The 15,356-nt window shown below is 36.6% G+C and overlaps 1 long non-coding RNA gene across 1 annotated transcript in view; it reads left to right on the top strand.

The window, feature by feature from the left end:
• Positions 1 to 15,356, top strand: part of LOC145527350 (uncharacterized) — a 390,970-nt gene that overhangs the window by 271,003 nt on the left and 104,611 nt on the right. The window contains exon 5 of the long non-coding RNA XR_014069702.1: positions 1,285 to 1,352. This is a non-coding gene — a long non-coding RNA (uncharacterized LOC145527350). The remainder of the gene's footprint in view (positions 1 to 1,284; positions 1,353 to 15,356) is intronic.

Here is a 15,356-nt window from a genome sequence, read left to right as displayed (position 1 = left end):
CTGGGAGAGGAGTGCGTTAAGGCTGTCTATTGTCTCCGTACTTATTTAACTCATATGCAGAGTACATCATGAGAAATACTTGCCCGGATGAAGCACAAGCTGGAATCAAGACTGCTGGGGGAAGTACCAATAACCTCAGATATGCAGATGACACCACCCTTACAGCAGAAAGCAAAGAAGAACTAAAGAGCCTCTTGATGAAAGTGAAAGAGGAGAGTGAAAAAGTTGGCTTAAAACTCAACATTCAGAAAACTAAGATCATGGCATCTGGTCCAATAACTTCATGGCAAATAGATGGGGAAACCATGGAAACAGTGACAGACTTTATTTTTCTGGGCTGCAAAATCACTGCATTTGTTGACTGCAGCCATGAAATTAAAAGACACTTGGTCTTTGAAAGAAAAGTTATGACCAACTCAGACAGCATATTAAAAAGCAGAAACATTACTTTGCCAACCAAGGTCCGTCTAGTCAAAGCTATGGTTTTTCCAGTAGTCATGTGTGGATGCGAAAGTTGGAATATAAAGAAAGCTGAGCGCCGAAGAATTGATGCTTTTGAACTGTGGTGTTGGAGAAGACTCTTGAGAGTCCCTTGGACTGCAAGGAGATCCAACCAGTATATCCTAAAGAAATCAGTTCTGAATATTCATTAGAAGGACTGATGCTGAAGCTGAAACTCCAATACTTCGGCCACCTGAGTTGAAGAACTGACTCATTTGAAATGACCCTGATGCTGGGAAAGATTGAAGGCCGGAGGAGAAGGGGACAACAGAGGATGAAATGGTTGGATAGCATCACCGACTCAATGGACAGGAGTTTGAATAAACTCCAGGAGTTGGTGATGGACAAGGAAGCCTGGTGTGCTGCAGTCTACAGGGTTGCAAAAAGTTGGACATGACTGAGCAACTGATCTGAACTGAAAAAGAAAATACAGAAAGCAATTTGTCCTAATTGATAGTTTATAAGGATAACAAAGTCACAACCCTATTGACCCCTTATGCATTAATTACTCATCATATTCTCTCCTGCTGAACTTGAAAGAAGCTGTGCTCACAAGTTTTCTCATTGCAATTCTGTTAGCAATAACTTTTATTGGAGCAGAGTTGATGAGGTTGGAGTCTGTCTTGTTTATCACAAAGAAGGCTGAAAAAATTTTAAGTACTGTGTAAATTTCATCTTTGCTTAATTGAGTCTTAGCAGTTTAATTATATATATTCAAATTTGAATGAATAAGGGTAATTTAATGAGAATTTAAATGAATTTTTTGCAAATTTTTCTATTTAGCAGAATAAAGGACACCACACTGACAAAGATCACAGATCTCATCTAAAAGCAGCATTGTAACAGCAAAGGTAAAAATTGTACTTGATTCTATTTGACTTATGTATGAATGTGAAATTTACTTCTTGTTAAGGCTTTGACTAGAGAAGAAGTGGAAGAGCAAGTACACACCCAAAGTGATTCTATAGTATGTCTCTTAGATTGTTCTTCACATTTAGCAATATTGCTTCATGCCAGAGATGTGTAGAGAATGGATTTGGCAACATTCACCATAGTTCAGGCTAAAGATAGCATATTCAAGCCAAAATGGAAAATTTGCTGTGTTCTAATAAATATGAAGAATATCTATGGTTTTTAAGTGCAGGCTTTTACAACTTTCCCTGGTTGCATTTTATTTAGAGTAATGGGCAAGTTAAATTTATTGAAGATTTAAAGAGAATATAAGATAAATGAAATCTAGAACATCTAATTCCATTAAGTCACTCTTCAATACTGTTCTTTCATTTAGTACTCTATGAGTAGATTTTAGGTTAAAGAGGATATTTATTTTTCAGTTCACTTTTTCTTAATACTTTTCAAGGCTTGGATGAGTTCCAAGAACTGATATTAATTCTAAGGATCTTTAACCATTTTCTAAAACTAGATCAAGTTTATAAAGGTATCCAATTCTAGTGCCTCATATGTATGTTTAATGAAACACAAATATAGAGGTTGTGTTTCTTTGTGTTCCAATTACAAAAAACTAAGAGTACATGATGGGCTTCCCTTGTGGCTCAGCTGGTGAAAGAATTCCCCTGCAATGTGGGAGACCTGGGTTTGATCCCTGGGCTGGGAGGATCGCCTGGATAAGGGAAAGGCTACCCACTCCAGTATTCTGGCCTGAAGAATTCCATGGACTGTTTAGTCTGTGGGGTCACAAAGAGTTGGACACTACTGAATGAGTTTCACTTTCACTTTCAAGAGTGCATGATAGTAGGCTAATTGGAGATAATAAAAATTATTTACTAATATTAGGATTGTAAATCAATATTTTTTTAAAAAAAACAAATCTTTCTCACCACTCTGAATCTAACTTTACTAGACTTCTTTCTCTTTCCCAAGTAATTTTAGTTGCTAGTAAAGGGAACTTTGGAGAAGGCAATGGCACCCCACTCTAGTACTCTTGCCTGGAAAATCCCATGGATGGAGGAGCCTGGGGGGCTGCAGTCCATGGGGTCGCTAGGAGTTGGAGAAAACTGAGCAGCTTCACTTTCACTTTTCACTTTCATGCATTGGAGAAGGAAATGGCAACCCACTCCAGTGTTCTTGCCTGGAGAATCCAGGGACAGTGGAGCCTGGTGGGCTGCCATCTATGGAGTCATGCAGAGTCGGACACGACTGAAGCGACTTAGCAGCAGCAGCAGCAAAGGGAACTTTGACAGTTTCCACCTTGCACTTCCTTTCCTGTCTTTAAAGTTATATTGTATATTGTTGCTGTTATCATTTTTATTACCATTATTATCTTGTCCAGAAGTTGTTGATGGACAGGGAGGCCTGGCGTGCTGTGGTTCATGGGGTCGCAAAGAGACGGACACAACTGAGCGACTGAACTGAACTGAACTGAACTGAACCATTATACTCATGCACTGAAATAATGTGCTTGATGCAAGCACATACATAATGGCCAGAGACTTTTAATCTAGTAGAATAAAAAATACAAATGCAAACTCATTCAAAACAATATAGCCCATATTTTGTATTCAAAAATAATACTGCTGATAATGTTAATATGTTCACATGAGAACAACTAGGGATAAAATTGCAATGTATGAGCTACTCTCCTTTCCAAAGAACACTGTCCTTTATGAGAAAAAATATATAAAACTAATGATATAACAATAATAATAATAAATGTAAGAAGTCATTATCAGTAATAAGTGATTGAGTGGGTGGTATTGAATAGCAGAAGGGCTATTTTCAGAGAAGAAATTTGGCATGTGCAGAGAAACTCAATGATGAAACTGTATCAAAGAATAAGGAGTAATCAACTGGCCTGTATCACTGATTACCCAGAAGCATCATCTGGGAAATTGTAGATCATTCTCTTGTGTATGTGAGTGGCAGGGGCAGAAATGGGAAATAAGCAAGCTTTCTCAAGATTAAATGACTCATATTTCCTTACTGTAGTCCAAGAGGATTTGAAATCCACTGAGGAATGTTGGTTGGACCAGAATGGGGCTGAAGGAGTGGAGAATCCAGAGAATCAAATTCTTGTGTTTTGTAGTATTTTAAATGAAGAATTGATTATCCCCACACATTTTTGAATGATTTGATGTAGCTTGTGCTGTTCTATATTACACAACTCTGAGGATAAATTTTATGAGTGCATAGTAGAATATAAATAGAAAGCACTGCTTTATCTTTGTCATCGTTAATTCTTATAGGAGTGGCAGCCATTCTTCAAAATACACTCCTAATCCCATGTCTAATCTATACTCAGTGATGTTGTAAGGGCATTCATAATCAGCCTTCTTTGTTATTAAATGATACTCACTCATTTTCTTCTCTTTTCTTGTGGCTTGAGGGAACCTAATGTCAACATCCATGGTCCTGATGCAGGTTGGTCTCATTTTGCAAAAACTGTTGCTGCTTCTAAAGAGAGACTGTGCTAGCCAAATGCTGCCTTGAAGTTGAGCTAATTTGGTAAAACCAATTTCCAAACCTGTGTTACTGTTAAACTGGAACTGAACTGAGCTCTCTAGGACCCTTGGTAAAATCCATACAGTATTGTGTGCTTCATCATACACTCAATTTCTCAATAGAATGAATTCTGATTATTATGTTTCACTCATTTTTTTCTTGTACTTAAGTTTATAAAGTCCAAATAATTTAGAACTCACAGAACTCTAAAAGAATTTCTGCCTAGCTCTTAGTCTTCTAGCTATGTTTAATAGGAAAACTATACTGAATAACTTAGAATCTGTCATATACACCATGATCTTTTTATCTCCAAGTTTTTCAAAGATGGTAACTTTTACTAAGAACATTTTCTCAACTTTTTTCACATTGTTTGTTCAATATATTTTATTTTTAGAGTTGTTTTAAGTTTATAGAAAAATCAAGCAGAGAGCACGGAGAGTTTATTCTATTATTATTCTATGATACTCTATTATTCTATGACATTTTTAAAAAGGTTTAAAATGCTAAAAATATGAAAATGAAAATCACAGTCTTCTGAATCTCCACCATCCAGAATTAACGTGTATTGATACTTTGTTATTTTCCTCTAGACATTTTAAAAAGAAATATCATTCTAGTTTCTGCTTTTTTTGTAAATATGGTACAAGGACATCGACAATTATTCAAGCAATTCATAAAATACAAATACACAAAAGTAAAACATAAATAAACATAAAATAACACCCCAAATTGCTGTACAAGTGATGACCACTATTAACATTAGATAGACTTTGCTTCATTTCTTTTACTTCCAATATACTAGGTACTAGCCCTGTATGAATATTGAGCACTTGATTTGTGGCTAGTGAAAGTGAAAAATAGCATTTCTAAATTTATTTAATTTCATTAATTTTAATTTAGCCAAATGTGACGTGTCTATTATGTTGGAGAGATTTAGCTATAGAGACATTATTCAATGTATATACATATATAAAAACAAAGAAACATTTCCAAAAAATGCTGTAGATGTTATCGTAAATATTATAGCATACAATTTATGTTTGCTAAAATGAAAAGGGGGAGAATTGTGGATATTCAAATAAATGTGTCTACTAAATAAGGAATACCATTTTCTGACAGATCTCACTAGGGTTAATAATGTTTGAAAGGCATTAAGGCACTCTAGTCAAGTTCTTGTAAACTCTGTGTTTTAATGATTCCTTACTGAGAAATGTGATGATAATAATCATTGGCTAATTCTCCAATCTCCTCCACCCTCACTGTCATTTTGCTTGGTTATGTTATTATTTTAGCATTGTCCAAGTTCATACAATTTAAATTCTGTTTTATATCAGAAATAAATTTTCAGTAGCATCATTATTTCTCAATGAATTTAATGCTCAAAGTTAGTCAATTTTTAGCACTGTTTTTCCATCTCTAAGTGCTTTAATTTAATCTTGATTGGATACTCATTTACCAAGAATGATTAATAGATTTTGTGTTCCTTCATTTAAAATAGTTGAGAATGTCTGCTCATTACACTTATTTTTAAATAGATTTTGATTAAGTAAACTGTCCTAAAGATCTATCATGGTATAAACAACCTTAAAACTTAGTGATTTAAAACAACAAATATTCATTTTTTTTCCTCACTTTTCTGTGGACCAGGAATGTGCATAGAGTCTGGCAGGATGGGTATCTGGGGCTTCACAGAGATGAAGCTAGTAACTGCTGAATAACTGCTAGTAACCGCTGAGGCTAGAACACCTAAGATATCTATTCACTCACATGTCTGGTACCTCAGTGATACCTCACATTGTTTCTCTCTCCAGGATAGCCTGGGCTCCTTACATTTCAGCAGAACACTCAAAAGAGAAGAGGTGACAATGTTAGTCCTGATGTAGGCAAAGTTTAAATCTGACATGGCATCACTTAAGGAGTGACCGCATCCACTTAGAGGAACTAAGTGTTTGTGCACAAGGAAGGGATTGATGGCAGCCTAATTTTGACAGATTCTCTCACGTATACTACTAATTTCCAGTCACATTTTTCTTCAAAATTTTTAAGTCTTCTTACATATTATTTCATTACATATGGTTAAGAAAGTTGAAGTCAAGCTGGAATTGTTCTGTCATACATTCCCCACTCCAAACACACATTCTATTTATTTCCTTTTTTAGTATATATATTTGACAGAAATTAGTCATTGATCTTTAGAAATCAATAGTTGATCAGTATACATAGCTCCATTTATTCTGGAATTCGGATCCTCCTACTCTCTGTGAATCCATTGTTTCCTTACACGATAGAAATTCTCCTGCGCTATGTTTTTGAATAGATCTGTATACTATTTGCTGATTCCCTAACACAGGGCACTAATTATGTTCATATTATATGGTATCTCTAAATGCTTTAACCTTTTATCTTTTTCATGTATTCGTTATTATCATCTTAATATTTTCCTATACGATTCAATTGAACTACTATTTTCTGTTTATTTAATAAATGCACAATACTGTTTTGGCCCTCGTTCTGTTTGCAGTCCCCTTTCTTATTTCATTCTACTGTCTTATCATCTCCTCTAATTGTTCTTCATATTATTAATAAGATAATGTTCTGATGATTTCATTCATTGTTTCATGAAATGATGTATAATTATCTTCTCTATATTGAGATGTTTTTATCTAGTTTTCATTATTTATTTCAGGCAGAGTAGGTTACTTTCTAACTGTAGAAGGCATGTGACACTGCCAAGCTGTTTATTTTCATCTTGCTGTTCATTCGCCCAGTCGTGTCTGACTCTTTGAGACCCCATAGACCACAGCGCTCCAGGCCTCCCGGTCTCTAACCATTTCCCAGAGTTTGCCCAAGTTCATGTCCAGTGAATCAGCGATGCCATCAAGCCATCTCATCCTCTGGCACCCTCTTCTCTTTCTCCTCCTCCTTTTCATCTTGCTCAGATTTAACTTTTCCCTTAAATATCTGAGAACATCCTCATTTCACCCACAAGTTGTGATTTAAGAACAATATATTCCTATGCTACCAGTTTTCTTGTCTGAGGAATGGTAGAGGAGAAAATTTGGGGGGAGAAGTGTGCTGTCCTTTATTTCTGCTGTTTGAAATTTTATTAAAGGTTTCTTAAAGGTACACATATTCGCAGAAGTTATTTTGTGGATGGATGCATGATTTTTTTTAGGTGAATACTCTTGGGCTTAAAATCATTTTATCATTTTATTCTATAACTCTGGAATCACCCCCATTGTCCACATTCTCTGTTTTTCAATTTCACTATTTCTCCCTAGAGGGTTTTTTTTTTTTTTCCACTTTTCCTTTGTGAAAACACATGCATGTAACTACTTAAATTTTAGATTTACCATTTTGGAGGGACAGATGAGAATTCTAAGCACGGTGCTGACCTATTAGTATAGGCTCTGACGTATGGAAATAGACTGAAGCTGTTCCTCTCTTCTGTGTTCTCAGCTCTTACATGTTAATCTTACACGTTTTATTCAACTGGAATAATCTCCATTTTCTTGTATAGTTGACATTAATTAGCTATTGTGGGAAGAGGAAGGAAATCCTACAGAAACTTTTAATTCACTATTTTAATTCAGAAATACCTCTCACATTTTAGCTGAATTACTTTAGACCATCTTTCAGAAGTCATGCTGGTATTACATCAGATTCCGATCAGTCTGTGTCCTATAGCCCTTTTAGTTTCCCAAGATACAGCCAACCAGTGATTTCCTGTTTAGCCATCTATCTTACACAGTGTTTGCTATGAATACTGTAGGGCTTAGGTCTTACTTGTCTTTGATTGCCATTGCCTACTATGTAACTTAGACTATGTTAGTTTCTCTCATCTCTCTCTGTCTCTCATTTTATCTGAAATTTCCTATTGCCACTTTCCTACCTTTCCATAATGCGAATAGCAGGATGGCTGACATCATGGTGGTATTCAAGTCTATCTCTTCGCACTGCCTCTGAGGCCTTTTTTAAAAAATAAATCATGTACCTTATATTTTTGTTTTCCATAGATGATGGAACTAACAAGATTTCCTCACAGAAAGCCTTGAGACAGAACTTTGATACTAAATTTGGGATTTACAAAAAATACACAAATCTTAAATACAGTTACTCTCAAGCTAAGCTTCAACTATATAGATAGATAGATAATACATATGCGTATATCCAACTACATACATACATATATATATATACATACATATATATATACATACATAAAAACATATATGTATATATATGATTTTTCCTGAAAAAATTAAACTGAGGGGTCTCCACAAAGTAAGCTTCAAGGCATTCCTAGGGATTATAGTGTAAATTACCCATTAATATAGTTTTTTTGTTTTTGTCTTTGTTTTACTTTTCTCCAACTCTGTATTTGGAAAATATTTGAACTTACAAAAATGTGGGCAGAACAATCATGCAATGAACATTCAAATACTCTTTGTTTAGATATAACAGTTTGACACATTTGTACTCTGTCTCTTTCTTTCTCACTCCTCCTCTCTTTCTCGTTCTCTCTCCAAACTGCTTGAAAGTTCCTTGCACACAGCATAACCCTTCATCCCTAAAATTTTAACATGGCCTTGTTAAAATTAAGGCCATTATAAAAAATAATCGTAATTCAATTTTTACATCTAGTTTCTTCAAAGATTCAACCCAGTGAGAAAATTATATTTAAGTGTTTTTGCCTTTTAAGTTTCTTTCAATTTAAAATAGTCCTCCTGCTTTTTTTATTTTTAATGATACTGACTTAAGAAAAAAAGAGTCCAAGCCAGCTGTCTTGTAGACATTTTGAATTCATCTAATTGTGTTCTTATACGTAGCTTCAGGTTAAACATTTCTGGCAAGATTAACTTATAGGAGATATTGCGTGGTTAATGCATCATATCAGAGGACATATAATGCCAGGTTGAACAACTACTGTCAATGCTAAATTTAATTTACTTGGTTAAGGCAATGCCATTGCTCTTTATCTAAAGTCATAGTTCCCAGTTATAATCAGTAAGTAAACTATGAGTGACATTTTGCAACTATGTAAATGTCATCTTCCCCTACTATCCCATATGCTAACTGTAGCATTCACTGATGGTATTTATTACACTGGAGATGGCAAAATGTCTAATACTATCTGTTAACTGGAATTTTTCTCAAAAGAAGAACCACTGCTCCCTCCTATTCCTGCTCCTTTTGATTATCACAAAGAACTTATTTTTAAATTTACTATCTATAGTAAATAATCTATTACTATCTTTAAACTTTTCAGTGCTCTAATAATATCAAATTTGGTCAAGAGGAGCCCCTTTAGGTATGCTTCTCTGTCCTTCTAATATAGCCCCATTAGTACTAAATACCTCTTTGCTAGCAAGGTGCCACTTTTTCTAATTTACTCTGTTGTATTTCAGTCATTCAGTCGTGTCTTACTTTTTGAGACCCTGTGGACTGCAGCACACCGGGGTTCCCTGTTCTTCACTGCTATCTTCTGGAGTTTCATTGTGTCGGTGATGCCATCCAACCATCTTGTCCTCTGTCATCCTCTTCTCCTCCTGCCTTCAATCTTTCCAGCATCAGGCTGTTTTCAAATATCAGCTCCCAGTCTTCTTTTTGCTGACTGTATAGAACTTCTCAATCTTGAGAGAGCCAGTTCTTAGGTTAAGTAGGGTGATAAGGAGTCTGGGGCCCTCAAGGAGAAAGGGATTTGGGGCTCTTGAGGAGGAGAAAAGGACACACTTGCTTTTCTACATTCCTTCATTTCATCTTAATCACATAAAATGTTTTCTCTTTAAGCCCAGAGCTAATGGCTCAAGGGTATGTTTTTCCTTAAGCTCTGTAATACCTGAGGACCTGTTTCTCCTTCTTAACAGGAACCCTCTGACTAATCCTGTTATCTTATGTGGGAGTGGGTCTGATAAGATCTTTCTATGTTAGTTCTAATCTTGTTAATTTAAGATGCATGTTGTAGGAGTGGGTCTGGTAAAACTATATAAGGCTTTGATAAGAGTAGCAAGGGGGACATTCTCTGTCCCCCTTCTGATGTCTATGTCAGAAGCTTTCTCTGTGCTTTTTCACAATCATAAAACTTCTGCCCCATAAAAGCTCTGAGTAATCAAGCCTGGTCCCTGATGCTGAAGTTAAATCTTCTTCAGCAATCCAACACCAGATCCGGCACCATTCACTGTAAGCTGTCAATCTTCAGTTGAAAAGAATGTAATCAATCTGATGAATTCTGGACCACCTGGTGATGTCCATGTGTAGAGTTGTTTCTTGTGTTGTTGGAAGTGGGCTTTTGCCATGACCAGTGTGTTCTCTTGGCAAAACACTGTTAGCTTTTGCCCTGTTTCATTTTGTACTCCATAGCCAAAGATGCCTGTTAACTCCAGGTATCTCTTGACTTCCTACTTTTGCCGTCCAGTCCCCTATGATGACAAGGATAACTTTTTTTTGGTGTTAGTTCTAGGAGGTCTTACAGGTCTTCATTGAACCATTCAACTTCAGCTTCTTTGGCATTAGTGACATTAGTGTTTGGGGCATAGACTTTGATGATTTTGATATTGAATTGTTTGCCTTGGAAATGAGGAGATCATTCTGTGGTTTTTCATGTTGTACCCAAGTACTGCATTTTGGACTCTTTTATTGACTATGAGGGCTACTCCAGTTCTTCCAAGAGATTCTTGCCCACAGCAGTAGATATAAGGGTCATTTGAGTTAAATTCACCCATTCCCACCATTTTAGTTCACTGATTCCTAGAATGTTCGCTCTTGCCATCTTTGGTTTGACCACTTCCAATTTACCTTGAATCGTGGACCTAATATTCCAGGTTCCTATGCAATATTGTTCTTTTCAACATTGGACTTGACTTTTACCACCAGATGCACCCACAACTGGGTGTCATTTCTACTTTGGTTCAACCTCTTCATTCCTTATGGAGCTATTTCTCTGCTCTTCCCCAGTAGCTATTGGACACCTATTGACCTGAGGGGGTCATCTTTCAGTGTCATATCTTTTTTGCCTTTTCATACTGTTCATGGGGTTCTCAAGGAAAAATTGCTGAAGTGGTTTTCCATTCCCTTCTCCAGTGAACCATGTTTTGTCAGAATTCTCCACCATGAACCATCTGTCTTGGGTGGCCCTACAGACATGGCTCATAGTTTCATTAAGTTACACAAAGCTGTGATCCATGTGATCATTTTGGTTAGTTTTCTGTGATTGTGGTTTTCATTCTGTCTGCCCTCTGATGAGGATAATAGACTTGTGGAGTCTTCCTGTTGGGAGGGACTGGCTGTGGGGAAAACTGGATTTTGCTCTGATGGGCAAGGCCATGCTCAATAAATCTTTAATCCAATTTTCTATTGATGAGTGGGGCCATGTTTGGCCTATAGTTTGGCCTAAGATTTTGAAGCTGAAACTCCAATACTTTGGCCACCTGATGCTAAGAGCTGACTCATTGGAAAAGACCCTGATGCTGGGAAAGATTGAGGGCAGGAGGAGAAGGGGACGACAAAGGATGAGATGGTTGGATGGCATCACCGACTCAATGAGCATGGGTTTAGGTGGACTCCGGGAGTTGGTGATGGACAGGGAGGCCTGGCGTGCTGCGGTTCATGGGGTTGCAAAGAGTCGGACACAACTGAGCGACTGAACTGAACTGAAGGGTCTTCCAAAAGGATTTATGGAAGCACAAGGAACCTCCCAGGACTGCTGCTGTCAGTGTCCCTAACCCTGCAATAGGCCAGTGTCAACCCATGCCTCCGCCTCAGACTCCTGAGCACTCACAGACAAGTCTGACTCAGTCTCTTGTGGGGTCACTGCTCCTTTCTCCTGGGGAACACAGGGTTTTGTTTGTGCTCTCCAAGAATTTGTTTCACCAGTTCTGTGAAAGTTCTGTAATCAAATCCTGCTGACATTCAAAGTCAAATTCCCTGGGAATTCTCAGTCCCTTTGCTGGATTCCCAGGTTGGGGAGTCTGCTGTGGGGCCTAGAACTTTCACAACAGTGAGAGAACTTCTTTGGTATAATTGTTCTCCAGTTTGTGGATTGCCCACTAGGTGATTCTGTAGTGGGACTAATGGTGACCTCCTCAAAAATGACTTATGCCAGCACACTGAGCTTGCAAGGACTGCTGCTGCCGAAGCCCCAGTCCCTGCGGCAGGCCACTGCTGGCCCTTGCCTCTGCAGGAGACCCTTAAACACTCACCGGTAGGTCTGGCTCAGTGTCTTGTAGGGGTCACTGCTCCTTCCCCTGGTGGATCCTGGTGCCACAGGATTTTGCTTGTGTTCTCCTTCTCTGTGGGGTATGAGGTTTGATTTTAAATGTGATTGTGCCCTTCCTACCATTTTGTTGCAGCTTCTTTACCCTTGGACCTGGGGTATCTTTTCTTGATAGATTCCAACATTCTCCTGTTAATGGTTGTTCAGCAGCTAGTTGCGATTTTGATATTCTCACAGGAGAAGATGAGCACACATCCTTCTACCCCTCCATCTTGGCAAAGTACTACTAGACTACTCTAATGGATAGAATTTGGAAGTATTTACAAAAAAAATCATGTTGATATTTCCAACTGAAATTTAACATTTTATCGTTTTCCATAGCTCTTTAAATACTATATTTCTATTTCTTTTTCTCTCATGGTGAAAATCTTAATCCCTTACAATAATATATTTATTTGTCATCTTATATTGTAAATTCTAAAATTAAAGAATTAAAATAGCATTAAAACTAACATTAAACATTAGATAAAGTTTAGCATTTTTTTCCCCATTCTCTTTCTTCTTAGAATTGATCGTAATAGTTAAGACACTGTTTCCAAAGGTGTTTGAATTTTCCTCTTTCTGTGTTGTTGTTACATGTTGTTATGTGTTGTTATGTGCTGTTCTGTGTTATCAGTTTAATAAACAGTTAAGTCACTTATTTCTCTTTGTATTTAATTTTATGGTTTTCTCTTTTTGATCTTTTAAAATTTAGCTTATTTTTAGTATATGGAACATTTATACAGTTCAAATAACAAATTATAGTAAAAATTCTTTACCCTTCTAACTATTCTTATTTACACCCAATTGGTAACCATTTTCAGGAGTTTCTCTTTCCCATGTTATTGGCTTTTTCTTTGTTTTTTGCAAAAATAAGCAAATATATGGTGTCTATTCCTATCTTTCCTTTTCTCTTGTGCAAATGATAATATACTATATACCATTTTCTCCTTGAAAAAAATTTATTTTGCTTAAAAATTATGGAAACCACTCCATGTCAGTTCAAAGACATGACATTCTTTTTTATGGCTTAATATAAATCAATTGTGTGGCTGTATCACAGTTTGTTCTACTATTTTCCCAAATAAGCATTCTCATTATTTCTCATTTTGCTGTTACTAGCAGTATAACATTGAGTAACGTCCAATTCCCCCTCCTATGTAGAAATATATCCTCGGTATAAATTTCTGGAAGTGAGGTTGCTCTGAACTGTGAGCTACACAAGTGTTGCTCAGTTTTTGTTTTTTCCTTTCCTTTCCTTTGTGGAACCAGATGACTAAGGTAGGCTAGAGTTGGGTATTTCCCTTCTTCTAAATCAGGTAGGTTCTGATAATACCCCAAGAGATTAGGCTCTGATCAACAGGTTTCTCCTGAGGCAGGCCCTGTTAATAACAGACCATTCTGGCATATTTTAAAATGGTTTGTTTTCCCCTTCCTCTGCCAGAAGTATGAAAGTGTGTTTCTCTGATAGTTTTTATGAGATAAATAGTAAATATTAATATTAATATTTACTGGTCAAGCTCCTGGAGGTAAATCTACACAATTGTGGAAGGCCACCTATGACTGAGTCCCCCCTAGAATTTTGAGTGCTTAGATTTGTTCATACTGAGCCTCCATAATTGATCAATTACAGTTCAAACTGGACTCTGTTGTGTTTTCTTGGTATATATTTCTATTCATATCCCCAATAGTGGGCCTTCCCTTGTGGCTCAGAGGGTAAAGTGTCTGCCTGCAATGCGGGAGACCTGGGTTCGATCCCTGGGTCAGGAAGATCCCCTGGAGAAGGAAATAGCAACCCACTCCAGTACTCTTGCCTGGAAAATGCGGTGGATGGAGGAGCCTGGTAGGCTACAATGAATGGGACTGCTAAGAGTCATACACAACTGAGCAACTTCACTTCATCCCCAGTATATAGTTTAAAGTATTATAGTGTTAATACAGATTTTGTTGTGGAGTCAGTCCCTAATGCAAATAGCCAGGTGGTAGCAAGCAAAAAGAAAGAGGTAACCAACTTCTCTTTCTTTGAATCAGATTCTACAAATTTTGTATCTGTGTCCTGGTCTGTATATGAGTTATGCCAGTGTTTGATTCTTTTTACCTACTGTGATAGGTTTCTCTTTTCAGCATCCCACTCTCAACCCCAAGCTGGACTCTTCTTCCCAATGTGGAAATCACTTTAGATTTTTTACTCTCTCTACCTATCATATATCTCTAGGCAGAAAACATCTAGCAACTATTTCCAACCAAACCAGTTGCACATTTATGAGAGAGGTTGCTTTTAGACACAGGAAAATGCAGCAGTTAGATATAATCTTTGCTCTGATGACTGGAAGAAAAAAAGCTTTTTATACAATTTTAGAGCTTTGGCTATAATTATGCACATATAAGATGTCAGACAAAATCACCCTTGTAAGTAACAATAAATGAGTCTGAATCATTTTATTAACCTTTTTTATTTTGCCATTTATTGGAAAAGTGACCTTTCCAAAGCTGGTTAATTCATTTAAGTTATTATAACTTTGAGCAATACAAAGGAAAGAGAGGCATTTTATTGCTGTTTATTACTATGAGATTATCCTGTTAACAATCAAATCTATTCTCTGGAGAAACTGTATGTAGATAAATGCTGTAACTGGCAGTCTTATTACCTAATTCTATTATATGAGTTGACAGTGCTTGTATATTCAATGATCCTAATATCAAAAACTCACAAAATCATAAATTTAGAAGTGACCTTAAAGATAATGTAATCTGAATGCCTTATTCTATAATAAGAGGAATTGATATCCAAATAATTAACTAGATCAAGTGATTTGGTTTTATAAAATCACAAAGCTATTTAATAAAATGTTAAGGTTAGATCATGAGTTATCCAATTCACCACATAGTTTTCTCTCCACTAAGTCACATACCTTCCTAAAATGCTCACACTAGGAAAACATTTGTTTGCTGCTAAGAATAATGGTATGAAAGTATATTCTGGCCTCCTACTGGCTGTGTAACTTTGGAGGAGTTACTTAAAAGTAGAAAGTCAACAGATATCTGGAGTAACAGGCACGTTTGGCCTTGGAGTACAAAATGAAGCAGAGCAAAGGCTAATAAAGGACATTATTTTGTTCTTTTTTGTAACTGAGTAATATTCCAT

This window comes from Giraffa tippelskirchi, chromosome 11 (assembly GCF_054371585.1).
Source record: "Giraffa tippelskirchi isolate mGirTip1 chromosome 11, T2T-mGirTip1v1.2.pri, whole genome shotgun sequence".
NCBI classification, from domain to species: domain Eukaryota; kingdom Metazoa; phylum Chordata; class Mammalia; order Artiodactyla; family Giraffidae; genus Giraffa; species Giraffa tippelskirchi.
The sequence above is the reverse complement of the archived record's forward strand: the minus strand, read 5'-3'. Positions and strand labels throughout refer to the sequence as shown.